This window comes from Bos indicus x Bos taurus, chromosome 28 (genome assembly GCF_003369695.1).
Source record: "Bos indicus x Bos taurus breed Angus x Brahman F1 hybrid chromosome 28, Bos_hybrid_MaternalHap_v2.0, whole genome shotgun sequence".
In the NCBI taxonomy this organism is placed as follows: Eukaryota; Metazoa; Chordata; class Mammalia; order Artiodactyla; family Bovidae; genus Bos; species Bos indicus x Bos taurus.
Window position 1 is genome coordinate 40,876,663 of NC_040103.1, and position 13,764 is coordinate 40,890,426.

Genomic DNA, 13,764 nt, shown 5'->3' on the forward strand with positions numbered 1-13,764 from the left:
AAAGGCCCCTCTGTCTGACCATGTTGAAGAAGCGGGGTCATTCCCTGTACATTCACTGAGAGGGATTAATGAACCCAGGGTGTGTTTGCTCTGCCTTCCCTGGGGCAGGCAGCCATTCTGGGCCTGGTTCCATCCTCATAGGAAGAGACACCAAACAACTAGAAGGGAACACACAGCCCCAGGGCAAAATTCTCCCTGTCCATCGTCTTCCTGGCTCTGGAGCCCCTCTGTGCCAGGCTAGCTTATTCCACCGCTTCCCTTCTTTTGGAAGCTAAAAGTAGCCATACTTGAAAGGACAACTCCCCTCAAAGAAAGAAAAGGTCATAATTTTTTTTTTAATTGGTCATTGAATTAAATGTGCAAACAGTGTCCCTCATTATATAGAAAAAGTATTTTCCCCACTTTTTATTTGTCTCTCAGGCGTCCCATTCTGCCTAGAGTATAGCCTCATCCCCTGACTGGACTGACCCCATGGGGTTTGAATACATGGAGAATCCAGCGGAAGTGGGATGGGGGAGGCAGACGGACAAAGGAAGGACCCAAGAGCACACTGGCCTCCACCCACCCCGCCATACACACATGCACACAACACACAGCAGCACTCCAAATCTGTGTGCGTATTGGCACAAGCGCAAACAAGCAGGGCCGACAGGGAAGAGGCCTGCACGGGCTCAGGAGCAGTCCTGCCTGACTCTCATCAGGTGACTGAGGAAAGGTTAGCCGTGGTTGGGTTTGAATTCCCTGCTGAAGGACAGAGGAAAGATGTTTCTGCAAAGAGCATGTCCTCTCAGCCTTTCCAGAAGGAGAGTCCTTGGAGCAGCAAGGCAGGCCCATATGCACACACACTAATAAAATGCAAAGCTCTTTAGGCTGATTACTTGTTCCTTGCAGGGAGCGGACACGTGGCGGCCAGAAGGCTACACTCACGCTTGTGAATTTGCTAAGACACGAAGCAGGGGCCTGTCTAATTCCCACACCAAGGGCCCATGCAAGGAGCCCCGCACCAGCTCCAGTGCCCTCTGGGTGATTCCAGAGGCCACTCTGCGCTCGGATCCTGGACCCCTTCCCACATCCACCTCCCACCCCCCAACCCTTCACTTGGCTCACCCTGGTCCAGGCACGCCCTCCTCCTCACTGATCCCCAGTGTGTGCCAAGCTCATTCCAGCCCCAGGACCTTTGCACTTGCTTTCCGACTGCTGAAATTGCTCTTCAGCCAGATCCTGCTTAATGGCTTCCATCACATCCTTATCATCCTCCTTGGAAGCATCAGCTCTGATCAGGGCAACTAAAATAGTGTCCCAGCAAACTACTCTCTTTTTACCTTGCCTTATCTTTCTTCAGGGAGGTTATCACTAACAAATTACCTCGGGTTATTCATTGATTTTTTTTCAGTGTCTTCCCACTGCCTCCACTAGAATGTCAACTCTTTGAAGCTAGAGACCATGTGTGTCTCAGTCCTTCTGTAACCCCAGTATCTAGAAGAGCCCGATGCATATTAGCTGTTCGATTAATATTTAATCCATTTCAAGAAAAGCACACTGTTACCTAAAGAGGAGCTAGAGTCACAGAGGGCGCAGCGTCCCAGGGGAGCCTGGCCTAAGCAGAGCTCATGCATTTACTGCCTTGAGCTATAGGCTCACTTTTCAGGTTTCTCTAAACATTGTGTCACTTGCAGGAAGCAACCAACCTCATCTCTCAGTTGCCTCCCAGTGCTCAGATAGGTCTGTGCAGAGTAGGAGCTCAGAGAGTCACCAAGTACATTAGCCAGGCTTTGAAGAAATTGACCAGTTCCCAGTATCACATTCAGGAACCCCCAGGGCCCTGGAGAGCTACCAGGCCCACAAACAGGACGCTGCCAGCTCTGGGATAAGCAACTAGCAGCAGTACTATGGAGTGATGTTAGGGGCCAAACCAATAACATGAACCTCTATCTAAAGAGTTGACCTCCATACACTTAATTAGCATTTAACATGGACTTTGAAAAATGATGGATAATAAACCCAAGGACTTCCTGCAAATACAAAGAAGGATCCTAAGGCCAGTCAGCAAAACGTGGCACCAAGCAGCAAGGGCAAGAAGAATAACAGACGCACAGAAAGTGGGGTACCTTGAGGCTCCAGGGGGGAAATAGGAACTCAGAAACACTGTGCTAAGGATGATTGTTGATTCCTGGTGAGAAAGTACAGGGAAAGGAGAGTGGACTCACTTCACTCCATGCCCATATTTTAATATGCTGAAGTTGACAGTACATAAGCAAGTCAGACATTGCCACTCAGCAGTCTGCAAGTCTTATCAGCCCTGCCACAGGCAGAGTTGGCCAACAGAGAGCTTAAAAATTCAGTAATTAGTTGCCAATGTTCAAGAATTAAGAGATTTCACAGTAAAGTCCAGATTTCTGCCTCCTCTTGAGACACAGAAATCAGTAGCTGCACCGGACCTTCACTTGGGAACCTTATTGGAGCCTGAACATCCCTTCCAGGGAAACAGGTGCCCACAGGCGCTACACTCTCTGCTCTTCTCACAGTCCACCTGCTCTATACTTAGCTATCCCTGCCTAGATGTTGCAGGCATTCAGGTTTGTGATTTGTGTTATACCTGGCCGGCATTCCAAACAACTTTAGCGATTCTTTGGATGGTATTTGGCTGAGATTGTAGGACCAACCTGGGCTATTGGGGTCAAGGGTGGAAGTATCAGTAGCTCAGAGGATCAGCCTTCCAGAAGGATGGCTCCTCATTCCCTCCACATCAGGATGCAAAGCTCCGGGAGCTGTGTAAGGAAGACCAGATGCAGGGCGCACCCTTAGAAAAGCAACATGTGACAGCATTATCCAGGAGTGGTTCCTGTGGTTGCCTGAGTTGGATGGACCCATGTGACTACTGCAGAGCCACAAGGAAGGAGCAGACACAGCACCCTTCCCCACATGCTGTAGGCATGGTGCTGTCTATAGTCGGGGTCTCACAGTCAGGTACCCATTCTCTTGCTCATAACTGTTTCGGAATGTGAATTTTCTCTCCAGTTAAGCTTGGCCACTCTTTGGGGGCAGGGCCTATATCCTTCTCCCCCAAAGCACCCACTTGGCCACCCTTTGCGGGAAAGGGCCCATGGTGTCTTGGTGGTGGCTGGCCCCCTGACAGGCTGCTGAAGGAATCCCTCTCATCCAAAGAGTAGAAAGCACCAGCAGCTCTCCCTACTTCCATCAGCCTAGCAACCAGCAGTCCTGAGAAGCCACGAGGGCTATGCGTCTGGGATGGGCCAGCAAGAGCCCAGATGGGAGGTGCCCCGTGTGCTCCGACCCTGCTCCTGGGCAGGATCAGACCCATCAGGAGCACTGAGGTGTCCTCTCCTCCTCCACACCCCCATGGATGCCAACGTTCTCTCTAGCCAAGAACTGGGACAAGCATCCAGTCCTCAATTCCAGCTGAGCTGGCTGAGGACTCTGAGGGCTTTATCACTCTCTGCTAGCCCCATTTGCCATCATCTCTGGGTGCACCCTGCATCTGGTCTTCCCCACGCAGCTCCCGGAGCTTTGCATCCTGATGTGGAGGGAATGAGGAGCCACCCTTCTGGAAGGCTGGTCACAGCACTGCTCCTCTGAGCCACTGACACTTCCACACCCTTGACCCCAGTGGCCCAGGCTGGTTCTACAGTCTCAGCCAAACACCATCCACAGACATGGGGAAGGTATTACTATCCCAGTTAACACACCAGGGAACAGCTCAAAAGGATGACATCAATTTTGAGCTGGGATCTCACTGTGTGTCTACTTGCTCCAAAGGCAATGTGCCTTCTTCTGTGCTATTAGAAGCCTTAGTCCCCGAAGACGCACCATCGTGTCCCCAGTTGAGGATCTAAAAGCCTCCAAGAAGAGGGGACTAGGTTGGAAGTGGAGGGAAGACGAAAAAAGGGGGCTGACCTTCAGGTCTTCTGACCTGGCTCTTGTTACTGAAATTAAAGTGCTTCTAGCCCTGAATCTCATAGGGTAGGAACCCAAAGCCTTCCGTCCCTGCCTGCCTATGTGCTGAGGCTTTATGTGTGGGGCTGAGGGAGGCACACAGTCATCTCCTAGGAAACATTCCCTCCAATGTCCTGCTTGTATCTAGTTCTTTTCCCTCACACCTTCACAATCATCTCCCCCAGCATCTCCATTCTCCCTAATCTCCATGTCTCTAACCGTGGACCACAAACCTTGTTCTTTGCTTTCTCCCTGACATGATTCATGGACGCAGATACTGAAGACATGTGGGTAACACGCCAGAGGAAGGAGGACACCATGCCACCTTGTACAGAAAAGAGCTGAGAAATGAGTCTGAGGCACACCTATTAATGGCCCATCAACCATGCCCACGCCTGTCCTTCGATCAACTGACCCAGCAGCAGGTCTGATGTCAACCACCAGCGCATTTCAAAATTTGGAATGCTGACCTTGCCCACAGTCATAGAAGATTTTGTTTTTCTCAGCGCCCTCAGTGCCTCATAGCTTTACATCTCCTCGGACTTGTCCATCTCCCCATTGACACACTAGTTACTGGATACCTCCTGGTAGCCACCCATGTGCTAGACCCTGTGAAAGAGGAAAAGTGGAGATCTACATCCCAGAACGTTCCCCATGCTTAATCCCTGGAGTAACCTGGTGAGTCAAGTATCATTAACTCCTTTGCACAGATAGGTAAGCAGAGCTCAGAAAGATGCCGGGACAGGAAATGGGACAGATGCTGGACCAAGTCTGCTTGCACAGCTCTTCTCTGTCCCACTAACCACACTACAGAAGGGTTAGGTCAAACGCCCTCAGGCCGTCTGGTAACCAGAGGGTCTCTAGGAAGACACTCTTCCTGTTGCCAAGGAGAGAGGCACAGGCGGCCTGTCCAACCCCTCACACTCTCTGCAGGTGTGTGGGCAGAGACAGGACATGATGGGGAGGGAGGGAGCCCTCATTCCCCAGATGACTCTCAGAGGTTATCCAGTCCACTTCTGGAACCCTAGCCTACCTGCTCCTCAATGGTGACTATCATCGAGTCCGCCACTCGACATATTCTAGGAGGAGAATGGACTCCCCTTTGATCTGTCAGAGGCAGCAAGTCTCCTCCCTCTCCTAGTGGCATATAGCAGAAAAGAGCTGGGCTGTGAGTCAAGGAGCTCTGAATTCCCATCCCAGCTCTGTCACTCTATCTGTGGGAGCACAAGAAAATCCCTAAATCCCCGGGCTCCAGAGCACGGTGACAACCCTTCCTCTCCAGCATTGCTGAGAAGATTAGGTGAGCTCATGGGTCCACATAAGCAAGCTTGATAAAGGTTCTTTTTTTAATTTCTCCCATGGTTCCACACCCTTTGCCTCGCCACCCTGACCCCAAAGTTGAGCAAGGTCAAAACAAAGTTAGAGGAAGGAGGCACACGGCCCCTGTCACACAGACCTGCCTCCTGGGCAGCCCGTGTGGGAACGGCAGCAGACTGCAAATTGGCCCCAACTCGCCTTCCTCTACTGTGTCCACTCCCTTTGCAACATGGCCTTGCAGTTCCCCCAAGAGTTTTCTCCAAGGCTCCCTCCCTTGGCCCTTAAATCCAGGCTGACCTGCTGGCTTGCTTTGGCCAAGAGATCTTGGCAGAAACCATGATGCGCCAGGTCTGAACCTAGACCTCTAGCAGCCCCGAGCACCCGCATTCGCTCTCTTGAAACTCTGCTGGTGCCCTATAAATAAGTGTGGGCTAATAACTGGTGATGAGAGACCCAGAGCCTGGTGCCAGACTACCACAACTCACAGCCAGCCAACCCACCAGCCCCAGCTGAACAGCCAGCTGACCACAGATGCACAAGCCCAGAAAAAATCAGTCATGTCTGACCCTGGTCTGCTGACCAGGAGACTTGTGAGCATGAACATTATTGTTTCAAGACGCTGAGCTGGGGGCTGGTTTGTTACACTGCACCAGCTAACTGATAGAGGGGCCTTCTCTTCTCCAAGCAGACTGGCAGCTTGAGCACAAAAGAGCAGATGACCAAGACCGAGTTCCTGATGGCACCAAGTGAGGGCTCCATAGGGTGGCACGGAGAAGATAGCACCAGATGTGGGCTACACAGCGTAGACAGCGTCTCTGAGATGAACTGCATGGAGTCACCTCGCCGCAACTCTGCCTCTCTAAAATCCCAGTCTTCCTCTGGCTTCCTGCAGTGCTGAGGAAATGCTGCCTCTTCCCCACTGGGCTCCCCACCCAGATGTTCAGCCAACAAAGGGCTGACTCACCACCTCAGGGGAGGCCTCCCCAGGCTCAGCACCCTGGGGGCTCCCGGAGCAGAAAGGGTAATTGAGTCATTCCACCGCTTCAGGCTGCTTCCCTTAGTAAACGCCTATTTCTCAAGCCTGTCGCCTCCCAAGTCCCAAGGGCTACCTGCTAATAAGCCACAGAGACTCCTGCAGGGAGGAACAGACACTTGACTGGCTATGTAATGGCCCACAAAGGAAGAGAACACCAGGTGTCTCCAGCCCCACCCTTCAGATTTGAGATCCCACTCTTCAACCCAGGAAGGAACAGACAGCTGAGAAAGGCCTCCCTGAGTATCGGGAATGGGGTGTCGGATTCAACATGTAACTTGAAACAGAAACAGCGCTCAAACAGAAAACAAGCTCCAGAACGTCCAGCATCATTCAAGCATTTCCCTGGATGAGGGTTTGGAGGGCCCTTTGAAATTTAAAAACCAAACATTAAATTCTTTCAAAACAGTCTCCTACTCAGGTGCTCCTGCTTGGGCTGAACGTTAAGACTGTGTTTACTCTGTCCACTGGGTAACTGAGCATCTGGAGATTCTTTGCTTGGAACAGAGGCCAGGGCTGAGGAGTGCACCCTGCATGCATGCCTTTGAAAACCATCATTCATGGGCCCGAAAAGGCCTTTAAGAGAGATGAATGTGTCTGCGCTCCTGCGCTCCTGTGCTCCTAGGTCTCCTGGGAAGAGAGCTACAAAAAGGCTCCCAGCGTGGTGGTGGGGGGCAGGGGGCAGCCATGCAAGGGTGTCCAGGATGCTGCAGGCCCAGGACAGCTTTCCCAGTATGCACAGGCTTAGGAAGGACGAGAGGAGTGTGGGGACAGAGAAGGAAGGGGACAGTGGCCTGGTGGCACAGCTCTCTGCCCTTCCCTGTCTTGGCCAAGCCAAGAGTTCCAGCTGCTTTGAACATCACTGAGCTCCAAACCTGCCAGAATATCTCTACCAAATCTCTCTTCCTTCTGAGCTCATTTCTAAGAATTTCTAAGAAAAAAAAAAGGGAATTTCTCAGACTCATTGCACTTTTGCTACAGTATGAAGGCTTTAAAATCCGTAAACAGTGGGATATAATTAAATGCAAATGCGGGGCCACATTTAAAAATTAATCTTCTATAATTAATTAGTAATTTTAAACATTCTGATAAATGATACTTAAATGGCACAGAATTATCCTAGCTCTGAGTGATAAAGTCATCTGCTGAAGATTTACCATGTTGGAATGAGAAATATTTGCATATATCATGTGGGACAACAGAACGCTGCGATTATTTAATTTACCTTTGCTATGAATGTATTAAAAAGTGCCATCTTTATATTCAAATTGTGGGAGTGAATTCACTCACTGCAGCAAACTCTGAGAAGCAATTGATTTGAAGCCAGGCATTAACCCCGACTGTGCTTCTCAGTTCAGTCACTCAGTCATGTCCGAGTGCAGCACACCAGGCTTCCCTGTCCATCACCAACTCCCAGAGCTTGCTCAAACTTATGTCCATCGAGTTGGTGATGCCATCCAACCATCTTATCCTCTGTGTCCCCTTCTCTTCCCGCCTTCAATCTTTCCCAGCTAGACTGTGCTCCTAGTAAAGATTAAACTGGCCTCCGGCCACACTCGCTGCCTGGGAAGCCAGTCCTGTGGCAGGTGGGGAGGGATGTCGGAAACGGTGCTGTCCACCTTTGTCCCTTCACATTCACCCCCTCCTCCCAGCCTGGGAGAAAGACAATCGCCACTCCCAGAGCCACGGGGAGCTGTCCCACCAACAGGCCATTCCCCTCGCTGTCCTTTCTCCCATCCTTCTCGCTGCAGAAAGCGACTACAGAGATCATGCTAACAGCAAAGGCAAATGCCATCAGCTGCAGCCATCCCTGAGTGCCACTGTTTATCTCCCAGCATTTCAACGCCTTCCCCAGACTGCTCTGCCACCAGCAATGCCTCTCAGGATGTGTGTGTGTGTGTGTGTGTGCGCGCGCGCGCTTGTGTATGTGCACAGGTCAGTGTCTCTTGCACTGTGCTAGTTAGTCTGACGGTCTGCTCGTACCAGTGTATGTGGCTGGTTGGCTAGTATCACTCTGTCAGCCTGTGTCCGTGTGTGTGTGTTTGTGTGTGTGTGTGTGTGTGTCCAGTCGTCCAATCTGTCTGCAGAGTTACTTACTGCCAGGCCTCTCCTGATCCACTCGCCTCCCTGCACACCACTCTTTCCCGGGGTACCACATGCCACCCACAGGTACAGCCTACCCCATTCGCTGACCAAGGAACCAAGACCAGGCCAAGGCACGGTTCTGAAGCAAACTTAAGCCTTCCCAAAAGCAGAAGTTTTAAGATCAAAGCCCTTGAGGATAAGCTGGCCAAGGACTTGAGGACCAGCCCAAAACAGGCAATGGAGGCACATACAGGAAAAACACAGCTTTCCACTGAAGGTAAGAAATATAAACTATCCATCCATTCATTCCCTCAACAGCCACTGTGGGCCAAGACCTGTGCTGCTCTTGGAAGATAAAACAGTGGACACATTCAGTCCCTGCCCTCGAGGAGGTCACATTCCAGTGGGAGGAAGAGGCCCCACAGAGCTGGACGGTGCGTGGACGGCAGGGCGTGGACAGCGCCTGCCTCGTGAACTGTGAGCAAGCACTGGCAGTTCTTCTCCATAAATGCTTGAGAGAGCTTAATTTTTCTACTTTTCCCAGTAAAACAAAAGAGACGGGGAGGGAGAAGAGAGAAAGAAAGAGGATACAAAAGGAAAGAGGGAGCCCCGTACAGTTACAAACAGAAGCGGAGAAACAGTGGATGAGACCTGGAAGGAAAAAGTCCTGGAGTCCCACGTACACCCAGAGGAGGCTCTGGTGGAGGAGGGCCCTGAGGCGTCCCCTCTCGGTCACCAGCGCACATGCCCAGCAGGACCACTGCCACAGTGTAGCCACAGCGTGTGATGCTACGTCAGGTCTCCAGGAAAAGGCACCATCACTGCGTTTCCAGCTCGTACTTGATACGGTTCCTGGTCCATAGCAGACACCCAGTCTGTACTGGATGGATGGATGACTGTGTGGATAGACGGACAGATGGATGGAAGGACTCACGGATGCATGGACAGGTGGATGGACAGATGGACACATGGATGGACAGAATCTCCTCCAAGAAGATGAGATGAAGCCCAGGGCCAAAATGGACTGTGGACTGGAGTGCTCTGCATCAAACCTGACCTGGAGAGGAAACAACAGTAAGACATTCACATCTCCCAACAGAACAGGGGCTAAGCTTATAGAGGCCACTATAGACAACTGATCTTGAAAACCCTGGAAAGGACCCCAAGAACAAAGCAGTCCTGAAGTTCGGATCTCCCACCCCTGGACTAGGGAGCCCCTTCCTGTTGCCTTCTCAGCCTCAGCCTCACCACTCCCTGCCCAACACACCCGCTGCTGCAACCACACCACACGTGCGACCCTGAAGACCCAGGGGCTCTCCAGAGCCCTGTCTCCAGCCTCACCTTGACCATGAAGCTGATGAGATTTCATTCCTAGAGATCCAGACCCAGTGTCCCTCACTCCAGGGAGGCTTGGCCCCCTGACCACTCCCCCTCTCCTGGACCAGAGGGCATAGCTCCAGCCTCAGAGCTCTCACAGAACCTGGTCCACACCTCTGCTTTTTATAGGTGAGGGGGCTGTTAACACCTCTGTCCTCCCCACCAAGCTGGGGGACCCCTGAGAGCAGAGACAGTAGCTTTAGTACCCACCGCAGAACCTGGTCTGGAGAAGGAAATGTTAACCAATTCCAATATTCTTGCCTGGAGAATTCCATGGACAGAAGAGCCTGGCGGGCCACAATCCATGGGGTTGCAAAGAGTCTGACACGACTGAGTGACTAACACACACACAGAACTCAGCCCAGCACTCAGACTCATTAAATGCTAGACAAATTAAAGAAGGAGCTCCTTTCCTAAACATAAGCCTGCAGCAGAAAGAAAGCAATATACAAAAAATTAATAAGTCCAGGATCATGGAATTATTACTCCTTTGTATACATACTAAATGTGCTCTTTTAACTCCTAATTAACTCCTTATTCCAGCCGTTTTCAAACATTTTGCACTGCGAAACATATATTTTAATAAGTACACAAATTGAACTTAAACTACAAAAGCTCACTGAAGGACATTAAAGAAAGCTTTTTAAAAAATGAAGAAATACATGTTACTGAATAAGAAGTATTGTAAAGTTACTATTTCTCCCAAAATTAATCTATAAATCCAAAGCAACTCTAATCAAAATACCAGTTTGGGGGGATTTCACAAATGAATTAAATGAAAGCTATTAAAATATTTCATCTGTTTGTGAAACAGAGAGAGAGAAGGAACTTCTGAGCAGAGGGGAGGGCTCCGGTGGCCAGGAACAAGATCCCTACCCTCAGCCCCTCTCAGCAGCTGTCCCCTTGATTACTTCAGTACTGCCACCGCCTTCCCTGGCTGGTGGTTTGGGCCGACAGGTTACATCGAGTATAGCATCAGAGATTGCTGTCACCATCCTCTGGAATTCCTGCTTAGCGGCAATGGCCCAGAGAAGAAGTGAGGCTCACAGTGAGTCCAACTCAGCCCCAATTAGGGATGACTGGGAGGTGCCACCTCTGCTCACTAAGGGAGCCCCAGTGCTGAGCCCACAGAAAGCTCCCCTCCATGGCCTGTGTCCTTACTGCCCACCCAGGGCAGCCTCACAGGGGTCTCCAGGTCTGGAACCGGGAGGCCAGAGTTCTGTCACCTCTGAGCCCAGTCTCCCCAAGGGGAGCCTTTTAAAGATAATGCACTGATGCAGTAATTGTTAAGACTGTGATTTTAAAAAAAAAAAAAAAGAGAGAGAGAGAGAGATCTCAGAGGAGGAAATGTGGATACAGTGCTGGAGATAAAAGCTGAGGGAAACTTGAGATGTGTGTGTGCCTAGTCATGTCTGACTCTTCGTGGCCCGGCCCCAAGGACTGCACCCCACCAGACTCCTCTGTCCATGGTATTTTTCAGGGGCATACTTGAGTGGGTTGCCATGCCCTCCTTCAGGGGATCTTCCTGACCCAGGGATCCAACCCATGTCTCCCATCTCCTGCACTGCAGACAGATTCTTTACCACTCAAGCCCTCAGGGATAGGGCCTGTTATATGAGCCCACAGGGCCCCACAGCGGACTCCAGTGCCTTGGCCTACAGCACTTCACTTGACTCACCCGCCATCAAGGCTAGATTCTCCAAGCTCACAAACCCTGGTCAAGGTAGCCCCTAGCAAGTGGGATCACAGATGGGCCAGCAGTACATGGGCTCCCAGGCCAAACCCCTTGCAGAGACTGAGTGTGCGTGGATGCTGGACAGGGAAGTGGCTCCCAGCATGGCATATGAACAGCCTGGCAGGTCCCAGACAGCCATGTCCACGTCATATAGAATTTGACATTTACAACCATGAAAATGCCAGTCCACCGGACAGATTCACATGTAGCAAAATGTGAAAGAGTCAAGCAGGACCCTGTCCTCCCTTACTCCCATCAGCCAGGCTCTTTGAGCAGGGAAGGGAAGGACTTACAGCTGGGAGGGCCACATCACCCACCCCCACTGTAACTGGCCCATCCCTAACTGTCTGACATCAACACATCATCAACAATGTAAGGGTGGTCAGGCCATTTACTTCCCCACACCAACGTCTTATCTTTTGTAAAATTCAGGACATGTCCTGGCAGTGGGACACCCTTGTGAACATCCTCTGTCCTTGTCATCACAAAGAAGAGGCTGGGTTACTCTGCTTGAAAAGCCCAAGCAATGCCTGGGAGCAGTGAATAGAGGTTTTGTTCCAGGATTGGCATCATCAAGTCTCTCTTAAGGGACCTGCTAAGCTAGCCAGCCATTCAGGTCACGTTCACCTCCACAGTCCAGAGTCCTTCCTCTACCATGCTTAGTAGATACACTAAAATTCTTTGAGCGTAAGCACCCTAAAAACTTCCATCAGACCCCCGACAGAGGCAACTGAATTATACCTTCCCACAGCACTCGGCTGTGCATCTGAAACCAGCACAGCAGAGTTTTACCCAATACAGTAACGTCTATGCTTGTATTTTCCATAGAGGCAGACTTCAGAGATAGCATGGATTCAGTTCCAGATTACCCCAATAAAGCAAATAGTACAATAAAATGAGTCACACAAATTTTTTTGTTTCTCCAGATATATAAAAGTTACATTTACACCATACTGTATTCTATGGTCTGCAATAGCATTCTGTCTAAAAACACAATGTATATACCCTAATTAAAAGATACTTCATTGCTAAAAGATACTATCATCTGACAGCACAGGGTTGCCCCAAACCTTCAACTGGCAAAAAACACAGTATCTGAGAAGCGTAATAAGGCGAGATGTGCCTGTAGTCATACAGAGCAACATGGCATACAGGGGCTTTGGAGTGGGTCAGTCTGGGCTTGAGTCCTGATTAAACCCTGATGGCTGCTTGCGTGACTTTAAGCAAGTCATTTAACTTTTTCAGCTCCAGTTGCCTCATTTTCAAAGTGTGAGGCTTAGAGAAGGCACACAGAACGCCAGGCTGTGGTGGGCACCCAGGAACTGATGGCAATCCCTCCTCTTGACAGCAGGTATATGGCACCAGAGACCAAGACTCTGAGGGGCTGGAGATGGAGGCCATGAAGCCCAGGGGCTGTCCAACCCCCACGGACTCCTGCCATCTCTCCCTCCTTGTCATTCTTGCCCAATATTAAGAGCAGCCACTCTCTGGGCAACCCCAGCTCTGCACACCCAGCAAAGTAAAGGCTTTGCAAACAAGCTCTGGGGGATCAAGAAGCCAACCGGCCAAAGCCAAGTCATGTGCATCCAACCCTGCAGGAGTCTGCATAATTAACCACTTGGAAATGCTATCTTTAGGCCCATCTTGGTTCTGTGGTAAATCCTTGTAGGGCCTAGAAAGAGAGTGGGGAGCTGAATTCCTCTGGAAGGGAAATGCTGAGTGTGAACACTGTATGAGCACGGATGCTTCTTGAGAAGCTCTGTGTCCGTCACCCCCTCCATCCCTACTTTCCGATAAAGATACTGAAGTTTCAGAGGTGAAGCAAATCACTCAGGGTCACACAGAGTTAGGGGGGGAGCTGGACTTGACTCCAAAGTCCCTTACCTCCAAAACCAACGTTTTTCCTACTTGCAAGCAAGGAGAAGAGGCAAGGGATTGGCGAGAAGAGAGAGGGGTGGAGCCTGGCGCCACTGGCAGACACCAGCCCAGAGCAGACTCCGAGAGTGGACGGAATTCAGCAAGGAGAAAAGCTTGCCTAGGGGCAGACACCGGCCAGGACACAGGCAGGAACGTTCTGAGAAAGCCTCGAACCCATTAGTGCTGCTAATCCTCGCCTGCCCATGACTGGCCTGAGTCACTTCATACAGGGAAGTGTGTTCTGGTGAAGATGCCGGCCGCCGCCCAGACCTCACAGTCTGGCTGGACCACCAGCGTGATCCGGGGCCTGATTAGCTCAAAGCAGCATGGCGGCCGGCCAACTGCA

At 50.8% G+C, this 13,764-nt stretch overlaps 1 protein-coding gene across 3 annotated transcripts in view; it reads right to left on the reverse strand.

The window, feature by feature from the left end:
• GRID1 (glutamate ionotropic receptor delta type subunit 1) overlaps positions 1 to 13,764 on the reverse strand; it is a 686,401-nt gene that overhangs the window by 462,018 nt on the left and 210,619 nt on the right. The window lies entirely within an intron of this gene.